The 24,996-nt window shown below is 35.1% G+C and overlaps 1 long non-coding RNA gene across 1 annotated transcript in view; it reads left to right on the top strand.

Moving 5' to 3' along the window:
- The window catches only part of LOC129042802 (uncharacterized), a 64,575-nt gene that overhangs the window by 5,042 nt on the left and 34,537 nt on the right, over nucleotides 1-24,996 (top strand). The window contains exon 2 of the long non-coding RNA XR_008504207.2: nucleotides 3,495-3,678. This is a non-coding gene — a long non-coding RNA (uncharacterized LOC129042802). The remainder of the gene's footprint in view (nucleotides 1-3,494; nucleotides 3,679-24,996) is intronic.

Genomic DNA, 24,996 nt, shown 5'->3' with positions numbered 1-24,996 from the left:
AAGGAAAGAAGAACAAAACCTCTGGAATTTTGATGAAGAAGATTAGAGATATTTTCCAGGTGCTACTTCAGCCTTTTCAGGCTCTGTGCCCTTGCATTTTCTATAAGATAATACGCATTGGTTTGGGCCAAGTGGTCAAGGAGATTTTCCTCTGGAAGTAGAATCATTTGACTTTCATTTTTTTAAAACCACTTCCCCACTAACTAGGAATACAGGGAGGCTTCTTCCCTTAAAAAGTATCTACAACAAATCTACACTAACATCATATTTAATGGTGAGAAACTCAAAGATTCCCTACTAAAATAAAGACAAGAAAGTCCCCTCTCACCACTGCTCTTCAGCATCACTGACAATTCTAGCTAATAAAATAAGACAAAAAAATACATAAAAGGTATACAGATGGGTAAGTATAAAATGAAACTGTCTTTATTCACAGGTGACATGATTATCTATGTAGAAAATCCAAAAGAATCGACAAAAAAAATCTCCAGGAACTAATTGCTTAATTATAGCAAGTTTTTTAGAATACTAGGTTAATATACAAAAGTCAAATGCTTTCTTTTATACCAGCAATGAACAAGTAAAATTTGAAATTACAAACACAATATTATTTGCATTAGCACCACAAAAATAAATACTTAGGTGTAAATCTAACAAAATATGTACAAGATCTATGTAAGGAAAACCACAAAATTCTCATAAAAGAAACCAAAGGAGAAATCAATAAAGGAAGAGATATCCCATATTAATGAACAGGAAAGATCAATATTGTCAAGATGCTTGTTTTTCCCAACTTGATCTATAGATTTGATGTAATTCCAGTCCAAACCTCAGCAAGTTACTTTGTGGATATTGACAAGTTAATTCTGAAGTTTACATAGAGAAGTAAAACAGACAGGATATCCAACACAGTATTGAAGGAGAACAAAGTTGGAAGACTTACATTACCTAACTTCATAACTTACTATGAAGCGACAATAATAAAGACCATGTGGGCCGGGCGCAGTGGCTCACGCCTGTAATCCCAGCGCTTTGGGAGGCTGAGGTGGGCAGATCACGAGGTCAGGAGATCGACACCATCTTGGCTAACATGGTGAAACCCCGTCTCTACTAAAAATACAAAAACTTAGCCGGGCGTGGTGGCGGACGCCTGTAGTCCCAGCTACTCGGGAAGCTGAGGCAGGACAATGGCGGAACCCGGGAGGCGGAGCCTGCAGTGAGCCGAGATCGTGCCACTGCACTCCAGCCTGGGCGATGAGCAAGACTCCGTCTCAATAAATAAATAAATAAATAAATAAATAAATAAATAAATAAATAAATAAATAAGTAAAAAAGACAATGTGGTATTAGTGAAAAAATAAACAGATCAATGGAACAGAATAGAGAGAGCCCAGTGACAGATCCACATAAATAAAGTCAACCAATCTTAGAGACAGAGAAGGAAAGGCAATACAATAGAAAAAAGATAGTTTTTCAACAAATAGTGCTGAAATAACTGGATATGATATTCAAAAAATAAATCTAGACCCAGATTTTAAACACTTCCTTAAAATTAACTCAATATACATCCCAGACCTAAATGTGAAACACAAAACCATAAAACTCCTAGAAAAATAGCACAGGAAAACTATAGATGACATTGCAATTACAATGATTTTTAGATATAATAACATCAAAGGCACAATCCATGAAAGAAAGAATTAATAAACTCTATGAAAGACACTGTCAAGAGAATGAAAAGACAAATCACAGATTGGAAGAAAATATTTGCAAAAGACATCATATAAAGAATTGCTATGAAAATACACAACAAATTCCTATAATTCAGCAATAAGAAACAAGCAATTTTAAAATTGAGCCAAAGACCTTAAGAGATACTTCATCAAAGAAGATATACAGATGGCAAATAAACATGAAAAGATGTTCTACCTCATATGTCATGAGAGAAATACAAATACAAATTACAGCAACAATGATATAACACTACACATCTATTAGAATGGCCAAAATTCAGCATACTGACAATATCAAATGCTGAGAAGGATGGGGAGCAATAGGAACTACCATTCATTGCTGGTGGGAATGAATGCAAAATGGTAAAGCCGCTTTAGAAAACAGTTTGGCAATTTCTCTAGAAATAAATAAATAAATAAAATAAACAAACACACTGTTATTATACAATTCAGAAATCACGTTCCCTGTTTTTTTCTCCCAAAATGCATATATAGGTACACACAAAAGCCTGCATATGGATTTGTATAACAACTTTATTCATAATTGCTAAGATTTGAAAGGAACCAAGATGTTCGTCGGTAAGTGAATGGATAAACTAAGGTATATTCAGATAACGGACTATTATTCAGCACTAGAAAAAAAAATTAACTATCAAGCCATGAAAAGGTATGGAGGAAACCTAAATTCATGTTACTAATTGAAAGAAGCTAGACTGTAAAGGCTACTTACTATATGGTTTCAACTATATCACATTTTGGAAAAGGCAAAAATGTCTAAAAATATATCAGTAGCTTTTAGGACTTAGAGGGGAAGACAGATGAATAGGCAGAACACAGAGGATTTTTAGGGCAATGGAAATACCCTGTATAATACTATACTGGTAGATACTTGTCTTATACTTTGGTCCAGATCCATAGAATGTACAATACCAAGAGTGACCCCCTAATGCAAACTATGGTCTTGGACTCTGGGTGGTAATTATGTGTCAATGTAGGTTCATAAATTGTAACAAATGTACCACTCTGGTGGAGATATTGATAATGAGGGAGGCTATGCCTATGTGAAGGCAAAGAGTATATGAGAAATTCTGTACTGTGCACTATTCTGCTATAAACATAAAACTAATCTGAAAAATTAAGTCTGTTAAAGAATTTCACCATAAAACCACTTTTCTTAATGTTAAATTTTTCTAACAATCATTTACCAAATCTTATTTAGAAAATAGCTTTAGCTGGACGCGGTGGCTGATGCCTGTAATCCCAGCACTTTGGGAAACTGAGGTGGGCAGATCACGAGGTCAAGAGATCAAGACCATCCTGGTCAACATGGTGAAACCCCGTCTCTACTAAAAATACAAAAATTAGCTGGGCATGGTGGCGCACACCTGTAGTCCCAGCTACCCGGGAAGCTGAGGCGGGAAAATCACTTGAACCCAGGAGGCGAAGGTTACAGTGAGAAGAGATGGACCACTTCACTCTAGCCCAGTGACAGACCCAGAATCTGTCTCAAAAAAAAAAAAAAAAAAGAATTGCTTTAACTTGCTCACCAATAAGCCTGTAATCAATTTGTTTGCCTGTGGCCAGCCAAATTTATTCTATAATAATTTTTCTTTGCTCTGGATCCATGGCTTTTGGGGAATAAAATCTTCTTTTGTTTTTGAAAGTTCAGGTACTTTACTTCTCTCAAGTGTAAAAAATTTTATTAACAACAGGACAGGTTTCTCTCAGCATGAGTGCCAATTATTTGTTTTCTGTTAACAGGAATTCCTGCAAAAAGTAATAAACTAAAACAAAACCTAAAGGGTATAAATGTAAAATTAAGTCCTTTTACTCTCTCCAGTTGAACTACCTAGAGAAAACCATTTTAAATAACAATTTCAGAAGATTTTAAAAATTCAACTCTACCTAAAGACACCATAAAACGGCTCATTATTCCATCATCCAGGTAACTACCATTATTATTTTAAATGAAATCAAAAATATATGTACCTGACCATAAAATTATACTAAAAGCAATTTTAGTATTATTTTATCTATTTCATGATTTTCCTCCCAGAGAGCTCCAGTTCTGTATTCCAATAGTACCAAAAATCTGCGTCCTAAGGTTTTGTGTCCCATTGACTAAAACAATTTATATGAACATGACAAATATGTCATTTGTATATTCCATATTTTCTCAATTGGTTATTTGCTTTTGAAACTAAATCCTTACATATCTGTATTTGCAGATTTACTGCACTCATTTTTCTTATTCTTTTGTTATTAAATATTTTATTCATATTAAATAATAATAAAAAATGAATATTAATGTACTCCCTTCTCAGCTTTAAAATATTCATGAGTACTCACACCTTGAAGTTCTCTATACACCTATCCTGGATGGCGTAGCCTACATTCAACCTAGAAGTAAATGTTATCTTGAATTTTTTATTTTATCATTCCTTTACACATAATTATGTTTTGCAAGATAATATTTATGATTAGTATTATTTTAATTGTATTGAAACAGAATAATATTAAATGGTTTTTCTTGCAACTTACTGTTTTCATTGTGTTTGTGAAATTCACCCTTGTGATTGTGTGAAATACTAACTTATTCATTCTCACAACTGTTTTGTATTCTATCTTACAAATATAACACAATTTATCCAGCTGACTTTGAACTTTTTAGTTGTGTCTAGTTTTATCCTGTCCTGAAAAATGTTGCCATTAATATTTTTATACATATATTTTCGTTCACATGTTACAATGACTTTCTGTAGGACATATCAAAGGAGTAGAAGTATTATTTTAGAGAGAAATTGCTTAACTATACAAGGTAATGCCACAGCAAGTACAGTTAGGAGTATTAGCTTACATCCTGACCAATACTTGGAATTAGCAGACTTAAAATTTTGCTCAGCTGTTAGGTTTAAAATGATAATCTTATTGATTTTAATTAGTAGTTTCCTGTTTACAAATTAGGTGGGGCATCTTATGTTTATTAGCCATTCATTTCCTCTTTCAAATGTGTTTCTTGCCAATTTTTCCAAGTGATTATTGGTCTTTTGTTAATAGTTTTCAGAAATATTTTTGTTTAAAATAGAAATGTCTTATTTATTTTATGTGTTTAAGTGATCTTCTACTTGAGGCTTAGCATTTCACTTTACTATAACTGTTTATGATGAAGCTATAACCTCAATTTTAAAGTAAAGATGTTTATAAAGCCTTTTATTTCTTGTTCATACTTTTCATTCTTTAAAAAAAAAAAAAATGTACTTTCGGCCTGGCACAGTGGCTCATGCCTGTAATCACAGCACTTTGGGAGGCCGAGGCGGGTGGATCACGAGGTCAGGAGATCAAGACCATCCTGGCTAACACGGTGAAACCCCGTCTCTACTAAAAACACAAAAAATTAGCCGGGCCTGGTGGCGGGCGCCTGTAGTCCCAGCTACTTGGGAGGCTGAGGCAGGAGAATGGCACAAATCTGGGAGGCACAGCTGCAGTGAGCCGAGATCGCCACTGCACTCCAGCCTGGGCGACAGAGTGAGACTGTTTCAAAAAAAAGAAAACGTACTTTTAATTGCAAGATTTACCTACATTTACTTCACGAATTTTACAAGTTTTGCTTTTCACATTTAATTTTTAATCTATCTTAAATTTTGATATAGTATTAAATAATACCTTTATTGGACCATCTGTTTCCTTTACATTTATTATTAAAATTTTTATTTAAATTGCCTTGAATTAATGGATTATTTTGGATTGAATTGTCATGAACTAGCTATATTTCTTGTTTAGCTATTCTGTTGCATTTTTTACCAACTTCTGTAAATTTTTCCATTAAGATCTTGTACTTCCTTTTGTATTTATTTCTTGGAAATCCTTTTTAGTGTCAGTTTTTAAATTGTGTTTCTAATTGCTATTTTCTAATGTAGAGAAATACATTTTATTTTTGCATATTCTTATATTTAGAAACTTTGCCTGTCTCTTTAATTACGATAATCATTTCAAGAACTCATTGGGGCTGTCTGTGTATACAGTCTTATTAATACATTTGTAGTTTTGATGCTTTCATTCATAATTTATAATTTATATGCTTTGTTATACAGTTCAGATTTCTGTTACAACACTGAACAGGGGTGATACAGCGGCCTTCCTTATCCAGTTTCTATTTAAAGTGTATTCTTTAATGTTTCTCTATTTTCCATTAGGTGTGCTAAATGCTGTTTTATAAAAATGTCTGTATTATTTGATAATAATAGAAGGCCCACATTTTAGTTTAGTTTAACAAATAGCTCCTGCTATGGACTAAATGGGTCTCCCCAAAATTCATATGTTGAAGTCTTAATTCCCAGTTAAATGGTGTATTAGTTCTCATACTGCTCTAAAGAACTGCCTGAGACTAGGTAATTTATACAGGAAAGAGGTTTAATTGACTCACAGTTCTGCATGTCTGGGGAGGCCTTCGGAAACTTACAATCATGGCAGAAGGGAAGGGAAAGCAAGGTATATTTTACATGGCAGCCAGAGAGAGAGAGAGAGTAAAACGGGAAGTGCCACTTTCAAACCATCAGTTCTCGTGAGAACTCACTCACTAGGAGGAGGACAGCATGGGGGAAAACCACCCCCTCCACCTAGTCTTTGACATGTGGGGATTATGAGAATTACAATTCAAGATGAGATTTGGGTGGGGACACAAAGCTTAACCATATCAGATAGTATTCGGAAATGGGGCCTTTGGAAGATAATTAGATTCGAATGAAGTTATGCAGTTGTAGACACAGTAGTGGGATTGATATTCTTATCATAAGATGAAGACAGCCAAGCTCTCTCTCTGTCTCGCTGCTATGTGAGGATACAAAGAGAAGGCACCTTTCTGAACAACTGATGATTATTGAGCATCTAGAGCATCTATGAACTTCCTATTTATGGACTTCATTTATGAAAGAGACATAAATATTATCATATTTAAGACAGTAATCTTGAGTTTGCCGTCATGTATAGCTAAATCTAAATCTAAGTAAATATGCATGTTATTAGATTTTTAAAAAGTTCACTTCTATTTTTAGCTTGCCAGAATTTTATCATTTTTGTTGTTAAATTGTACAAAATATTTTTACAGGTGTTTTTCTCTTTTATTTCTTTAACTTAGTGAGTTATTTTACAACTATATTATTTTCTAATCTCAATCTGTTGCTTTTTATTTCTGCTTACTCTTCCTCATAGCAAAATTTTCTCCTGTTTCTGTGATATTCTTTTGTGAATTAATTTTCTCCGAAACTTATCCATGGGAATTATTTTAGTCCTGCACTAAGTTGCAATATTCCAGAAATGATCTTCATTTGCCTCTCCCAAGAGCCTAAGTGAACTAAAAAAACCAGAGCTACTTTAGAATAAAGTCCTAAGTTTGGAGTTTTCAGCCATATATGTTATTGAAATTCAGTTTCATTGCCACATTAGAAACAGTTTACATTTCAATCTAAACAGATTGAAGGAGGAAATATTTCCCTACTCTGCCTACAGCCAAAGGCCATAAATAGCATATTTTATTGGCAGGGTAGAATTTTTTTATTTGCTTATTTATATATGTATGTTTGTTTAGTTTACCCATTTTACTAAGTTGACTAATCTTTAGAGATTTTCAGTCTTCTGATTTTCTGTGTTTGAGCCCTAGGTTTTGTCTCCTGTTCCTTGCAGAGTAAAGACCCACTTGAAGTGAGCCTCTGGGCTGACCAGAAACCCAGAGGCTTCTGTGCTCACTCATTTGTCAGGATTTATTGTGTTCTCTTTTTGGTCTTACAGAATTTTCCACATTTGTTTGCCTTCTCCTCTGATACACTTGTAGAACATGCTTTTAATATTTATTCAATACTTGTGCTTACCTACTATGTATTAATTTCCTAAACAATGTAATATTTTCACATTTTTGAACTTTATATAAATGGAATCATACCATTTGAACTCTTTTGTATAAAGTTTCCTTTGCTCAACATTGAGTTGTAGGGATTTTGCTGCTCTGTGAAGGTGTAATACATCCATTTTCATTGCTGTATAATAGTTCATTGCATGATTATAGAAATTTTTTATATTGCAAGTGGACATTTTTGATGGGAAGAATTGTAAGTTATCTCAGAAAAGTGTTACTAGAAAAAATGTACATGCACCCTCCAGTATGTGTGCATGAATTTTCTCAGAGGACATTTAGGAGTTTTGAATTGCTAGTTTTAGGATATGTATATAGAGCTACTGTGTTGGCAAACTGCTTACTGACATAGCTATACCAATTTCCACTCCCACTAAAAGTGTATGAGAGTTTCTATTACTCCACATTTTCACCATCATTTTGTCACTTATTTTTTAATGTTGCTAATTTGGTGGTATATAGTAATATCTCATTATGGTTCTAATTAGCATTCCATGATTGGCAATGTGATTGAGCATCTTTTGTTTCATTGTCTACTGTTTTTTTCCTTCTATTAATTGCATGTTTTCATATGTTGCCCATTTTAAAATTTATTTGTTTCTCTGTTTTTTGAATATAGGTTTTCTTTATTTCTTAAAACTCATCAGGAAGGGCACAAACCAAGGCTTGGCTGGAAATTTTTTATTTTCCCATGTATTCATTACCTTAACATTTTAAGAAAATATGCATTAGGGAAAATAAGGAGATGTATGAGAAACACAAACAGGAAACTTCTCAAGGAAAAAAAATATAGGATATAAAGAAGACAAGATGTAAAAGTATCATCGCATATCAGGAAACTCAAATGGAAAGAAAAAAATAGAAGAGGGAAGAAAATCATGATTCAAACTATTCCAGAATTGAGAAAAGAAAAAGATAATGTAAACCTAGAGAATGAAAGATTTTATCACAAAACAAGTATGATCCACAAAAAGAGAAAACAGACCCATAGACAGATTTTTAAAGGATCAGAAACAAAGAGTGAGCAAAAGAGATCAAAAGAAGCAAATTACCTATAAAGGAACACAAATTGACTCTGAATAGAAGACTGCAAAGGAATAATATTAACAGTTGCTAAAGGAAACTACATTGGAAATAACATTTTATTGTCCAGCTGAACGACCTTTAAAGGCAAAAACAAGATAAAGATGTCCTTAGACACCATAGAATCAGTCTAAAAACTGCTTTTGAGAAAAAAAAAAACCTCAAAATAATTCAAAAAGAAATATGTCATCTCTACCACAATAATACATTGAAATTAAGTTTAAGAGATATACCTCAATAAACAAAACAAAAAATATAGATCATTGAAGTATATATGGATATCCATGACTAGATGCTCAATACATTGGAGTGGCTGTCTGTGGTCAACATAGGAATGGGTATAGGAGTGGGAATGAGTAATGAAAATGGAAAAATGCATTAAAAAAATGATCTTTACATAAACTGTAGATGTTGGTGTGCCATGATTTGCATATCTGCAATCCTCTCTCTTATGCCTTCAAAAAATAAAGCAAAAATAAAAATGAAGGAGAAGTCCATTCCAAGATGGCTGAATAGGAACAGCTCCTGTCTGCAGCTCCCAATGTGATCGACACAGAAGACAGGTGATTTCTGCATTTCCAGCTGAGCCTCCACTGGTGATACCCAGGCAAACAGTGTCTGGAGTGGACCTCCAGCAAACTCCAACAGAACTGCAGATGAGGGACCTGACTGTTACAAGGAAAACTAACAAACAGAAGGGAATAGCATCAATATCAACAAAAAGGACATCCACACCAAAACCCCATCTGTAGGTCACCAACATCGAAGACCAAAGGTAGATAAAACCACAAAGACGTGGAGAAACCAGAGCAGAAAAGCTGAAAATTCTAAAAACCAGAGCACCTCTTCTCCTCCAAATGATTGCAGCTCCTCATCGCAATGAAACAAAGCTGGACAGAAAATGACTTTGACAAGTTGACAGAAGTAGGCTTCAGAAGGTCGCTAATACCAAACTTCTCCAAGCTAAAGGAGCATGTTCTAACCTATCACAAGGAAGCTAAAAACCTTGAAAAAAGGATAGATGAATGGTTAACTACAATAAACAGTGTAGAGAAGACTTTAAATGACCTGATGGAGCTGAAAACCATAGCATGAGAACTTCAGGAAGCATGCACAAGCTTCAACAGCCAATTCAATCAAGTGGAAGAAAGGATATCAGTGATTGAAGATCAAATTAATGAAAAAAAGTGAGAAGAGAAGTTTAGAGAAAAAAAGACTAAAAAGAAATGAACAAAGCCTCCAAGAAATATGGGACTATGTGAAAAGACCAAATCTATGTTTCATTGGTGTACCGGAAAGTGACAAGGAAAATGAAACAAAGTTGGAAAACACTATTGAGGATATTATCCAGGAGAACTCCCCCAATCTAGCAAGATAGGCCAACATTCAAATTCAGGAAATACAGATAACACCACAAACAAACTCCTTGAGAAGAGCAACCCCAAGAAACGTAATTGTCAGATTCACCAAGGTTGAAATGAAGGAACAAATGTTAAGGGCAGACAGACAGAAACGTTGGGTTACCCACAAAGGGAAGCCCAGCAGACTAACAGCGGATCTCTCAGCAGAAACCCTACAAGCCAGAAGAGAGTGGGGGCCAATATTCAACATTCTTAAAGGAAAGAATTTTCAATCCAGAATTTCACATCCAGCCAAACCAAGCTTCATAAGTGAAGGAGAAATAAAATCCTTTACAGACAAGCAAACACTAAGAGATTTTGTCACCACTAGGCCTGCCTTATAAGAGCTCCTGAAGGAAGCACTAAACATGGAAAGGAACAACTGGTACCAGCCACTGCAGAAACATTCCAAAGTGTAAAGACCATTGATGGTATGAAGAAACTGCATCAATTAATGGGCAAAATAACCAGCTAACATCATAATGACAGGGTCAGATTTACACATAACAATATTAATCTTAAATGTAAATGGGCTAAATGTCCCAATTAAAAGACACAGACTGGCAAATTGGATAAAGAGTTAAGACTCATCAGTGTGCTGTATTCAGGAGACCCATCTCACGTGCAGAGACACACATAGGCTCAAAATAAAGGGAAGGAGGAAGATCTACCAAGCAAATGGAAAGCAAAAAAAAAAAAAAAAAAAAAAAAGTAAGGGTTGCAATCCTAGTCTCTGATAAAACGGACTTTAAAGCAACAAAGATCAAAAGAGACAAAGAAGGCCATTACATAATGGTAAAGGGATCAATTCAACAAGAAGAGCTAACTATCCTAAATATATATGCACCCAACACAGGAGCACCTAGATTCATAAAGCAAGTCTTTAGACACCTACAAGGAGACTTAGAATCCCATACAATAATAATGGGAGACTTTAACACCCACTGTCAATGTTAGACAGATCAACAAGACAGAAGGTTAAGAAAGATATCCAGGACTTGAACTCAGCTCCGGACTAACCAGACCTAATAGACATCTACAGAACTCTTCACCCCAAATCAACAGAATATACATTCTTCTCAGCACCACATTGCACTTATTCTAAAATTGACCATGTAATTGGAAGTAAAGCACTCCTCAGCAAATGTAAAAGAACAGAAATGACAACAAACTCTCTTTGACCACAGTGCAATCAAATTAGAATTCAGGGTTAAGAAACTCACTCAAAACCACAAAACTACATGGAAACTGAACAACCTGCTCCTGAATGACTACTGAGTAAATAAGAAAATAAAGGCAGAAATAAAGATGTTCTTTGAAACCAATGAGAACAAAGACACAACGTACCAGAATCTCTGTGACACATTTAAAGCAGTATGTAGAGGGAAATTTACAGCACTAAATGCCCACAAGAGAAAGCAGGAAATATCTAAAACTGACACCCTAACATTACAATTAAAAGAACTAGAGAAGCAAGAGCAAACACATTCAAAGGCTAGCAGAAGGCAAGAAATAACTAAGATCACAGCAGAACCAAGGGACATAGAGACACAAAAAACCCTTCAAAGAATCAATGAATTCAGGAACTGATTTTATGAAAAGATCAACAAAATTGATAGACCGCTAGCAAGACTAATAAAGAAGAAAAGAGAGAAGAATCAAATAGAAGCAATAAAAAATGATAAAGGGGATATCACCACCAATCCCACAGAAATACAAACTACCATCAGAGAACACTATAAACACCTCTACACAAATAAACTAGAAAATCTAGAAGAAATGGATAAATTCCTTGACACATACACCCTCTCAAGACTAAACCAGGAAGAAGTTGAATCCCTGAATAGACCAATAACAGGCTCTGAAATTGAGACAATAATTAATAGCCTACCAACCAGAAAAAGCACAGGACCAGATGGATTCACAGCCAAATTCTACCAGAGGTACAAAGAGGAGTTCACATCATTCCTTGTGAAACTATTGCCAACAATAGAAAAACAGGGAATTCTCCATAACTCATTTTATGAGGCCAGCATCATCCTGATATCAAAGGCTGGCGGAGACACAACAACAACAAAAAAGAGAATTTTAGACCAATATCCCTGATGAACATTGATGCAAAACTCCTCAATAAAATACTGGCAAACTGAATCCAGCAGCACATCAAAAAGCTTATCCACCACGATCAAGTGGGCTTCATCCCTATGATGCAAGGATGGTTCAACATACACAAATCAATAAATGTAATCCATCACATAAACAGAACCAATGACAAAAACCACATGATTATCTCAATAGATGCAGAGAAGACCTTTGACAAAATTCAACAGCTCTTCATGCTAAAAACTCTCAATAAACTAGGTATTGATGGAACATATCTCAAAATAAGAAGACCTATTTATGACAAACCCACAGCCAATATCATACTGAATGGGCAAAAACTGGAAGCATTCCCTTTGAAAACTGGCACAAGACAAGAATGCCCTCTCTCACCACTCCTATTCAACATAGTGTTGGAAGTTCTGGCCAGGGCAATCAGGCAAGAGAAAGAAATAAAGGGCATTCAATTAGGAAAAGAGGAAGTCAAGTTGTCCCTGTTTGCAGGTGACATGATTGTATATTCAGAAAACCTCATCGTCTCAGCCCAAAATCTCCTTAAGCTGATAAGCAACTTCAGCAAAATCTCAGGATAGAAAATCAATGTGCAAAACTCAACAAGCATTGCTATACAACAATAACAGACAAACAGAGAGCCAAATCATGAGTGAACTTCTATTCACTATTGATACAAAGAGAATAAAATACCTAGGAATACAATTTACAAGGGATGTGAAGGACCTCTTCAAGAATTACAAACCACTGCTCAATGAAATAAAAGAGGAAACAAGCAAATGGAAGAACATTCCATGCTCATGGATAGAAAGAATCAATATCATGAAAATGGCCGTAATGCCCAAGGTAATTTATAGATTCAATGCTATCCCCACCAAGCAACCAATGACTTTCTTCACAGAATTGGAAAAAACTACTTTAAAGTTCATATGGAACCAAAAAAGAGCCCACATTACCAAGAAAATCCTAAGAATAAAGAAAAATTCTGGAGGCATCACACTGACTGACTTCAAACTATACTACAAGGCTGCACAACCAAAACAGCATGGTACTGGTACCAAAACAGAGATATAGATGAATGGAACAGAACAGAGCCCTCAGAAATAATACCACACATCTACAACCATCTGATCTTTGACAAAACTGACAAATACAAGAAATGGGGACAGGATTCCCTATTTAATATCCATTACTGGATATATACCAAAGCATTATAAATCATGCTACTATAAAGACACATGAACACATATGTTTATTGCAGTACTATTCACAATAGCAAATACTTGGAACCAACCCAAATGTCCATCAGTGATAGACTGGATCAAGAAAATGTGGCACATGTACACCATGGAATACTTGGCAGCCATAAAAAAGGATGAATTCATGTCCTTTGCAGGGACATGGACGAAGTTGGAAACCATCATTCTTGGCAAACTATCACAAGGACAGAAAATCAAACACTGCATGTTCTCACTAATAGCTGGGAATTGAACAATGAGAACACTTAGTCACAGGGCGGGGAACATCACACACCAGGGCCTGTTGTGGGGTTGGGGACATGGGGAGGGATAGCATTAGGAGAAATAACTAATGTAAATGATGAGTTGATGGGTGCAGCAAACCAACATGACACATGTATACCTATGTAACAAATCTGCACGTTGTGCACATGTACCCCAGAATTTAAAGTATAATAAAAAATAAAATAAAATAAAGCAAAACTGTTGCAATAGAGTTATAAAAGTAAGCAAACTACAAAGAAACTTTGAATCAATTATAACTAAAGAATTTATCACATCACTTTCAGAAACAGATGAAACTGAACACAAAATACACAAAAACAGAAAAGATTTAAATAACTGGTAAATAATTGTGAGCTAATAGATGCATAAAAGCTGTATTTAAACAATGCATCATGTGGGATATGATGAGGTTTCTCTTCAAATAGCTTGATCAATCCTTTATTCTTTAATTCATAGTAATCTCCCACCCCTTTTTCCTTTTACTCTTTTTTTCTTCCTTTCTCTCTTTTTTTCTTCCTTTCTGCCTTTATCACATACCCAGACACGCCACAGTACCAGGCATTTTCAGTACCAGCTCACATTTCTTTCCTTATTTAGAAAGAAGACTCGCTCTCTAGCTCATTGCAGACACCCCATCCCCTTTCCTCTCTCTCCCTTATATGCCCACCTTATCTAAAAAAAGTTCAAATGTTTATCCAACCGGGATTAGTTTAGATTGTATGGCCTGATCCAGGCCAATGGGGAAAGGGTACAGGGGCAGGGCTTGCATCAGGAATAAAGGCTCTTGTGCCCCTTTGTTCAGGTGTGCTCTCATGGTGACTGGCCAAGGAGAAGCACCCCTCTGCACAGAAGTAAAATTACTTTGCTAAGAATCCTTTGTTTGAGTGTTCAATTTCCTTAAGATTTTGAAGGTTATTCCCAACAATCATTTTCAAGCATTCAAAGCAATCACAAAAATTTTGACTAAATTGAAATTAACATTTCATTTCAATAAATAACATCATATACAAGGTTAACAAGCATTGTCAGATGGGAAATGGCATTTTCGATGTCTAAAATCATTCTGTAATTAATATCAGCAACATGAAAGATCCTGCTGATAAATATATAACAAACAGAAAATCTAAGAAAAATCAGCAAAGGCTATAAATAGCCAGCATACAAAAGTGTATTAGTCCATTTTGATGCTGCTGAAAAAGACATACCCAAAACTGGGAAGGAAAAAAGAGGTTAAATGGACTTACAATTCCACATGGCTGGGAATGCCTCAGAAGCATGGAGGAAGGCAAGCAGGAGCAAATCATGTCTTACATGGATGGCGGCAGACAGAGAGCTTGTGCAGGGAAACTCCCATTTTTAAAACCATCAGATCTCACAAGACTCATTCACTATCATGAGAACAGCATTGGAAAGACCTGCCCCCCTAATTCAATCACCTCCCACCAAGTTTCTCCCACAGCACATGAGAATTCTGGAAGTTATAATTCAAGATAAGATTTCGGTGGGGACACAGCCAAACCATATCAAAAAGAGAAGTCCAAATGACTTAGAAATGTATTCTTTAAAATATGCTTGGCTTCACAGGTAATCAAATTACTTTTAATAATTAAAATAAGATACAATTTTTAATCCATATGTTAGGCAAACATATAATAGGTAATTCCAAGAATTCTCGCAAAAGCAGAATACTTCATTCTCCATTAATAAGAGGCTAAACTGATAAGCCATTTTGAAAAGCATTATCCAGTATTTGGCAGAACTAATTATGTAGACATGTACCCAATGACTCAGTAATCTCCCCTCTGAGAATATGAGTCAGAGAAACTGTTATCAAATCCATTAGGGCATATGTATAAGGCTATTCATCTCTGCACCTTTTGAGGTAAATGGAAGCTGAATTAAGTTGGCTTAACCTTATTTGGGAAATGGAAAAGTCAAAGATAGTGGATTTATAAAGTATAAAATTAGGGAGAAGTCAAAAGCAACATAATTCATACATACACATACATCATTATGAATAGAATGTAAAATACAGAGCCTACCTGGCTCTCACCTGCCTATGGTTTATCTCCTTCAATCACTTCCTCTCAATACCACTAGATTCATTGGCCTAGAATTTCGATTTTTGATTAATAAGAATTTGAGGGGTTTTTTTAGAATGAGGTTAACCAACATTTCAGCATTATTTGAAACTTGTCTTGGCCAGGTGCGGTGGCTCACACCTGTAACCCCAGCATTTTGGGAGGCCAAGGCGGGCAAATCACCTGAGGTCAGGAGTTCTAGATCACCCTGGCCAACATGCTGAAACACCATCTCTAATAAAAATAAAAATAAAAAAATTGTAGGTCTCTAAGGGCTTTCTTTATGAATCTGGGTGCTCCTGTATTGGGTGCATATATATTTAGGATAGTTAGCTCTTCTTCTTGAATTGATCCCTTTACCATTACGTAATGGCCTTCTTTGTCTCTTTTGATCTTTGTTGGTTTAAAGTCTGTTTTACCAGAGACTAGGATTGCAACCCCTACTTTTTTTTTGTTTTCCATTTGCTTGGTAGATCTTCCTCCATCCCTTTATTTTGAGCCTATGTGTGTCTGCACATGAGATGGGTCTCCTGAATATAACACACTGTTGAGTCTGAATTCTTTATCCATTTTGCCAGTCTGTGTCTTTTAATTGGGACATTTAGCCCATTTACATTTAAGATTAATATTGTTATGTGTGAATTTGATCCTGTCATTATGATGTTAGCTGGTTATTTTGCTCATTAATTGATGCAGTTTCTTCCTAGGATCGACTGTCTTTACAATTTGCTATGTTTTTGCAGTGGCTGGTACTGGTTGTTCCCTTCCATGTTTAGTGCTTCCTTCAGGAGCTGCTGTAAGGCAGGACTGGTGGTGACAAAATCTCTTAGCGTTTGCTTGTCTGTAAAGGATTTTATTTCTCCTTCACTTATGAAGCTTAGTTTGGCTGGATAAGAAATTCTGGGTTGAAAATTCTTTTTCTTAAGAATGTTGAATATCGACCCCCACTCTCTTCTGGCTTGTAGGGTTTCTGCCGAGAGATCAGCTGTTAGTTTGATGGGCTTCCCTTTGTGGGTAAGCCAACCTTTCTCTTTGTCTGCCCTTAACATTTTTTCCTTCATTTCAACTTTGGTGAATCTGACAATTATGTGTCTTGGACTTGCTCTGCTCGAGGAGTATCTTTGTGGTGTTCACAGTATTTCCTGAATTTGAATGTTGGCCTGCCTTGCTAGGCTGGGGACTTAGACTCCCACACAATAATAATGGGAGAATTTAACACCCTGCTGTCAACATTAGACAGATCAACGAGAGAGAAAGTTAACAAGGATATCCAGGAATTGAACTCAACTCTGCACCAAGCAGACCTGATAGACATCTACAGAACTCTCCACCACAAATCAATAGAATATATAATCTTCTCAGCACCACATTGCACGTATTCCAAAATTGACCACATAGTTGCAAGTAAATCACTCCTCACCAAATGTAAAAGAAGAGAAATTATAACAAACTGTCTCTCAGACCACAGTGCAATCAAACCAGAACTCAGGATTAAGAAACTCACTCAAAACCACAAAACTACATGGAAACTGAACAACCTGCTTCTGAATGACTGCTGGGTAAATAACAAAATGAAGGCAGAAATAAAGATGTTCTTTGAAACCAATAAGAACAAAGACACAATGTACCAGAATCTCTGGGACACATTTACAGCAGTGTGTAGAGGGAAATTTATAGCACTAAATGCCCACAAGAGAAAGCAGGAAAGATCTAAAATTGACAGCCTAACATTACAATTAAAAGAACTAGAGAAGCAAGAGCAAACACATTCAAAAGCTAGCAGAAGGCAAGAAATAACTAAGATCACAGCAGAACTGAAGGAGATAGAGACAAAAAAAAACCCTTCAAAAAATCAATGAATCCAGGAGCTGGTTTTTGAAAAGATCAACAAAACTGATAGACCACTAGCAAGACTAATAAAGAAGAAAAGAGAGAAGAATCAAATAGACGCAATAAAAAATGATAAAGGGGATATCACCACCAATCCCACAGAAATACAAACTACCTTCAGAGAATACTATAAACACCTCTACACAAATAAACTAGAAAATCTAGAAGAAGTGGATAAATTCCTCAATACATACACCCTCCCAAGACTAAACCAGGAAGAAGTTGAATCCCTGAATAGACCAATAACAGGCTCTGAAATTGAGGCAATAATTAATAGCCTAACAACCAAAAAAGAGTCCAAGACCAGAAGGATTCACAGCCGAATTCTACCAAAGGTATAAAGAGGAGTTGGAACCATTCCTTCTGAAACTATTCCAATCAATAGAAAAAGAGGGAATCCTCCCTAACTCATTTTATGAGGCCAGCATCGTCCTGATACCAAAGCCTAGCAGAGACATACAAAAAAAAGAGAATTTCAGACCAATATCTCTGATGAACATTGATGCAAAACTCCTCAATAAATTACTGGCAAACTGAATCCAGCAGCACATCCAAAAGCTTATCCACCATGATCAAGTGGGCTTCATTGCTGGGATGCAAGGCTGGTTCAACATACTCAAATCAATAAACGTAATCCATCATATAAACAGAACCAAAGACAAAAACCACATGATTATCTCAATAGATGCAGAAAAGGCCTTTGACAAAATTCAACAGCACTTAATGTTAACAACTCTCAATAAACTAAGTATTGATGGGACATATCTCAAAATAATAAGAGCTGTTTATGAGAAACCCACAACCAATATCATACTGAATGGGCAAAAACTGGAAGCATTCCCTTTGAAAACTGGCACAAGACAAGAATGCCCTCTCTCACCACTCCTATTCAACATAGTGTTGGAAGTTCTGGCCAGGGCAAATCAGGCAGGAGAAAGAAATAAAGGTATTCAATTAGGAAAAGAGGAAGTCAAATTGTCACTGTTTGCAGACAACATGATTGTATATTTAGAAAACCTCATCGTCTCAGCTCAAAATCTCCTTAAGCTGATAAGCAACTTCAGCAAAGTCTCAACATACAAAATCAACTGTAAAAATGACAAGCATTACTATACACCAATAACAGATAAACAGAGAGCCAAATCATGAGTGAACTCCCATTCACAATTGCAACAAAGAGAATAAAATACCTAGGAATCCAACTTACAAGGGATGTGAAGGACTTCTTCCAGGAGAACTACAAACCACTGCTCAATGAAATAAAAGAGGACTCAAACAAAAGGAAGAACATTCCATGCTCATGGATAGGAAGAATCAATATCGTGAAAATGACCATACAGCCAAAGGTAATTTATAGATTCAGTGCCATCCCCACCAAGCTACCAATGGCTTTCTTCATAGAATTGGAAAAACTACTTTAAAGTTCATATGGAACCAAAAAAGAGCCTGCATTGCCAAGAGAATCCTGGCAGTAACCAAAATAGCATGGTACTGGTACCAAAACAGAGATGTAGACCAATGGAACAAAACAGAGCCCTCAGAAATAATACCACACATCTACAACCATCTGATCTTTGACAAACCTGATGAAAACAAGAAATGAGGAAAGGATTCCCTATTTGATAAATGGTGCTGGGAAAACTGGCTAGCCACATGTAGAAAGCTGAAACTGGATCCCTTCCTTACATCTTATACAAAAATTCATTCAAGTTGGATTAAAGACTTAAACGTCAGACCTAAAACCATAAAAACCCTAGAAGAAAACCTAGGCAATACCATTCAGGACATAGGCATGGGCAAAGACTTCGTGACTAAGACACCAAAAGCAATGACAACAAAAGTCAAAATTGACAAATGGGATCTAATTAAAATAAAAGCTTCTGCACAGCAAAGAAACTACCATCAGAGTGAACAGGCAACCTACAGAATGGGAGAAAATTTTTGCAATCTACCCATCTGACAAAGGGCTAATATCCAGAATCTATAAAGCACTTAAACAAATTTACAAGAAAAAAATCAAACAACCCCATCAAAAAGTGGGCAAAGTATATGAACAGACACTTTTCAAAGAAGACATTTATGCAGCCAAAAGACACATGAAAAAATACTCATCATCACTGGCCATTGGAGAAATGTAAATCAAAACCACACTGGGATACCATCTCACACCAGTTAGAATGGCGATCATTAAAAAGCCAGGAAACAACAGGTGCTGGAGAGGATGTGGAGAAAGAGGAACACTTTTACACTGTTGGTGGGACTGTAAACTAGTTCAACCATTGTGGAAGACAGTGTGGCGATTCCTCAAGGATCTAGAACTAGAAATACCATTTGACCCAGCCATCCCATTACTGGGTATATACCCAAAGGATTATAAATCATTCTACTATGAAGACACATGCACACATATGTTTACTGCGGCACTATTCACAATAGCAAATTCTTGGCACCAACCCAAATGTCCATCAATGATAGACTGGATTAAGAAAATGTGGCACATATACACCATGGAATACTATGCAGCCATAAAAAGGATGAGTTCATGTCCTTTGTAGGGACATGGATGAAGCTGGAAACCATCATTCTGAGCAAACTATCGCAAGGACAGAAAACCAAACACTGTATGTTCTGACTCATAGGTGGGAATTGAACAATGAGAACACTTGGACACAGAGTGGGGAACATTACACACTGGGGTCTGTCATGGGGTGGGGGGAAGGGGGAGGGATAGCATTGGGAGATATACCTAATGTAAATGACGAGTTAACGGGTGCAGCACACCAACATGGCACATGTATACATATGTAACAAACCTGCACATTGTGCATATGTACCCTACAACTTAAAGTATAATAATAAAAATAAATAAATAAATAAATGAAATGAAAAAATTGTCAGGCATGGTGGTGCATGCCTGTAATCCCAGCTACTAGGAGGCTGAACAGGAGAATGGCTTGAACCCGGGAGGTGGAGGTTGCAGTGAGCTGAGATCACACCACTGCACTCCAGCCTGGGTGACAGAGCGAGACTCCATCTCAAAAAAAAAAAAGAAATGTGTCCTGCCAAAACTTGCCTGTTGTGAGAGGCAGCACAGATTTCTATTCTGTACAGAAAATGCCCAGAGCCATCAGCAGAAGCACTACCCCAATTGCTGTAACGCTTATTTTACCCCAGCATTGGCCTCAAACAATAGGACCAGCTATTTCTCCTAACCAAGGCTTCTTAGCACAGACTTTTTAATGTCTATTGTTATATGATAGTAATCATTTCAGAGTTGGAAAATGAAGATTATCTATGGGTGTCCATGCTAGTTTTTCCATGGTGATACTAATACAGAAGTTGGTAGTGCAGCTCCCACTAAACCAAAAATATAAACCTATTCTGTTGTTGCTGCTTTTAAATTAATTTGGTTATATTGTCACTTGTTTATTCTGTATACTTTTATGTTGAAATTAGATGCTTTTCCTCATTCATCCAATGTAGCCACTTTCTAATTTTTGTTCTAGTACAAGTTTTTGATTCATCCATCAATCATCAACTGAAGGAGGTAGAAAAAGAAGCAAGAAACATTTAACTTGTGATTTACTAATTTTATCTATAATTTGCTTCCAACATTTTTTCATGGTTAAAGTGATCAGAAGATGTGGATATTATTAGATTCCACATTAAAAAATAAATTGGTACACTGTATAAATGCTTTTTTACAGACTGCTACATAGTTGAACCAGGAACATTTCTGTACTTCAGAAGAGTTCCTCATTTTAGCTTTATTAATTCAAGAGTTCCATGTTGGATACCAGCATTCACACATTTAAAAAATAGAAATTTACACGTGATGCTATAACACCTCCCAGATTTCCACCTATAAGCATACAGAGGCAGTATCCTCAAAAACACCAAAATTATGTCTTTTGTGGAGCACGTTGTACTATATCACTAGTTAAGCATCACATTTATTTTGTAATAGATTTAAAGTACAAACCTAGTTCATTCCAGGCATTTTCCTCTGTCGTCACTAGGTAGACATACAAGATTTGTGTCTGATCTCCAGTTTTCTAAGAACGTTCACTAACTTCTTTTCTTTTCCTAAAATCATTCTGGGGAAAGAAAAAATCTTTTATAAAAAAGAAATTATTTCCTTCTCAATCTAAACCTCAATAGAAACTTCACATGTATTGCCTTAGAAACGATGAGGAGATTCCTTTCGATCTGTTCCAATAGAAGAACCATATTTTCTGTACTGCCTCCTCAGTGTTTGGGTTTCCATTTTATCACTTCCCACTTCTAGGAATCCACAAATCACAATGAGTCTGTTGGTTACCTGGTTTATTCTTTTGCACGACGTCAGTTAGTTATTAATTCAGTCTCAGTGATGTTCATTGAGTGTCAGTGGTGGTACAGTGTGTTCAGTGTGTATCTATGGGTTACTCTGTATTGGGTACAGAAGTATCTCTCAAACAGTTCAGTTTCATTTTTTATTAGAATGCCATAGTTTCTCTCTCTACTCGGCATTTTATGCCCAAACCCTTGTGTATATATATATATGTGTGTGTGTGTGTGTGCATATATATATGTGTGTGTGTATATACACATATATACATATATACACATATATGTATATATACACATATATGTATATATACATATATACATATATACACATATATGTATATATATACATATATACATCTATATATACATGTATCTATATATATACACACACACACAATTTAGATAAATATGTGTATATATACACATAGGTACGTGACTACAAATATGTGTATATATATATACATATATATGTATATATAAAACATATGTATATGTATATGTATATATGTATATGTGTATATATATACACATATACATGTATATGTGTATATATATACACATATACATGTATATGTGTATATATATACACATATACATGTATATGTGTATATATACACACACACACACACACAATTTAGATAAATATGTGTATATATACACATAGGTATGTGACTACAAATATGTTTACATATAGTCAGAAATACATCCTAAATTACTTAATTACTTAATTCAATTACTTAAATTACTTAATTCAACTCTGCTTAGATTATATGTATATAAACCTCCTCTATCATATCTCAGGCAAGAGATTATTAAATATCTTCTTAAATATCCCTAAGGTTGTAAAATTGATTATCATTTAAAATTCTGTCTGCTGTAATTGTATAGAGTTATTCCCACTATAAATCTACTCTTTCTACATATAGCATTCACCCAATGGACTTTTGTTTTCCTTTCCGGAACCATACACAATACATTTAATCCAAAGACAATTAATGACATAAGGTTTTCATGGCAACTTTATGATGTGCATTTTTTATTTCCAAAGAAATTAAGGACAAATTAAAAGACAAATATTTGAACAAAAATTGCCCAGTCACTAAGCCAAGGTTCCCAGATTTATAATTATCACATCAATCATGATATATGAATAAATTTGTGAAAAATGTATGATAGTAACAATGGAGTTATTTCTAGTACCAAAAATTGACAGCAGGAAGCCATTACATAAAAAGTAGGAAAAGCACTCCAGCAGCTTCCTGAAAAATGCCTAAAAAAATTGAGTAAGGCAAATCCTTAAACAGAAGAAAAATGTGAAAATAAAAGACACTAATGGTAAGAAGTACCATATAAAGACAGGTGTGACTTTCCAGTTTTGCTTGGAAAAAGCATTTAAAAGTTACATAACTCTTTAGATAACAAGAATTCTAAAGCAGAGCTGAATTGGAAGCTGTGACAGATGTTACTACAAAATCAATTCAAAAATTATTCTTTTTCCCAAAATAGTAAGTAGTAGGAAAGAGACTATCATGTTTTCTTATACCACCTGGGGATACATATCTCAGTGACATTCAAAAAAAGGGAGGAAGAGTAGGCATAATAATTAAAACATGAACATTACATCCATGATAGCAATAGGAAATAGGGAGAGAAATTGTAAATAAGAGTCTGTGACTTTTCCTATTTTTTTTAACTCTTAACTCTTGATTATTCAAAAGGCTTAATTATGCCTCCAAATTTGAATTTTAGTATACTAAAAATAATCAACAAACAAAAGATGATCAGTGGTAGTTTTCTGTAAAGAATAAAATTTAGAGGCTCAGAATTAATATATATTTGGCTGGACAACAGTATAGTTGATTTAAAAAAACACACATTTATATAATTATTCTTCTAACACCTCAGTGCTTGGTTAGGTGGTCAGATTATATTGCTTTCTTTTTCTTCATTTCTGAGCTGTCCCCTAAACCACCATCCTGGACCAGTAAAGCTGGTTTTGTCCCAAATAACAATCTAAATGTAGGCTGTCTACCAAGAGTCCCAGACATATACCCAACAAGTCCAAGAACAATACTGTTTCTAACTATTCAGATCATTTAATTTGAAAAAGATTGTTTGGGCATCTATATGTTAGACAATTAATTTTTCTAGGGATAAGAAAATCAATAAATATACATATATGACCATAAACACATGTGCACGTGCACACATATACACATCCCAGCTCTATCACTTATTGTTTGAAATATCTTGCTTGAAATCCCTAAAACTCATTTTCTTTTCGTTAAAGTGGAGATAGTCAAAATTCCTGAGTTATTGAAAAAGCATATGAAACAATACATGAACACATTGCCTGGCCCATAAGATATACAGTCAGCCCTTCATATCTATGAATTCTGTATCTGCAGATTCTACCAACTGCTGATCAAAAATATTTGAAAGTATTTGAAAAAAAAAATACAACAATAAAAATAATACAAATAGAAAAACAATATAGTATAACAACTATTTATATAATATTTACATTGTATTAGATATTTTAAGTAATCTAGAAATTATTTAAATTATGCAGAATGATGTGCATTGGTTATAAATAAATACTATGTAACATCATTTTATATAAGAGAATTGAGCATCTGCAAATTTTGATATCCATAGGTGTCATAGCCTGAACTTTACTTCTTACCTCTTCTTCATATATATATATGCACCCTAGAGAAAGAAGAGGTAGGAGGTAAGGTTTAGGCTAAAAAGTTGCATATATATATAGACAGATAGATAGATAGATAGATAGATATAGATTATCTACAACTTCAGCTACAATGATAACTTGGGCAAGCTTTATAAGAATTCCTAGCAGAAGCTGAACAGAATTCAGGTCCTGATTCCTAATTAACTGTTTTTTTGGAGATAGTATAGATGCTAAAAAATGAACAA

The sequence above is a fragment of the Pongo pygmaeus genome, chromosome 7 (genome assembly GCF_028885625.2).
Source record: "Pongo pygmaeus isolate AG05252 chromosome 7, NHGRI_mPonPyg2-v2.0_pri, whole genome shotgun sequence".
Taxonomy (NCBI): domain Eukaryota; kingdom Metazoa; phylum Chordata; class Mammalia; order Primates; family Hominidae; genus Pongo; species Pongo pygmaeus.
This window is presented reverse-complemented; position numbering and strand designations above follow the sequence as displayed.